The sequence below is a fragment of the Littorina saxatilis genome, linkage group LG2 (genome assembly GCF_037325665.1).
Source record: "Littorina saxatilis isolate snail1 linkage group LG2, US_GU_Lsax_2.0, whole genome shotgun sequence".
In the NCBI taxonomy this organism is placed as follows: domain Eukaryota; kingdom Metazoa; phylum Mollusca; class Gastropoda; order Littorinimorpha; family Littorinidae; genus Littorina; species Littorina saxatilis.
In genome coordinates, this window is record NC_090246.1 from 13,975,298 (window position 1) to 13,975,848 (window position 551).

The following is a 551-nucleotide window of genomic DNA, read 5'->3' on the forward strand; positions in this document are numbered from 1 at the left end:
TGATCTGACTAATTTGTATGTTGAATATCCGATGGTTTTTACACAACTGATGTCTTTTGATACCACATATTTTTGCGGCCAGGACTCACTCATGTTTTTGCACGAGTAGAGTTTTACGTGTATGACCTTTTTTACCCCGCCATTCAGGCAGCCATACGCCGATTTCGAGGGGAAGCATGCTTGATATTTTGGTGTCTCTACGAGCCCACCGACCTCAGACATAGATTTCAGGAACTGTTCCATGCGCACTTGGTCTTGTGCTTGCGTGTACACACGAATGAGGGTCTGCGCATATGTTGACCTGGGAGATCGAAAAAATCTCCACCCTTAACCCTGCAGGCGGCCACGGCCGGGATTTGAACTCACAACGCCCGTCTGAGCCGCCAGTGCATTTGACCGATATGTATTTCGAATCCATTTCCGACTGACCCTTTGTCTTCTGTGTCTGGGAACAACTTGTTCCTATGTTTACTTTCGTAACAATCGAAAGCAAACGCGTTGCTTGCTTTCGTATTCGCTGTATTTTTCGGTTTAACTTTCTGTTTCTTTCA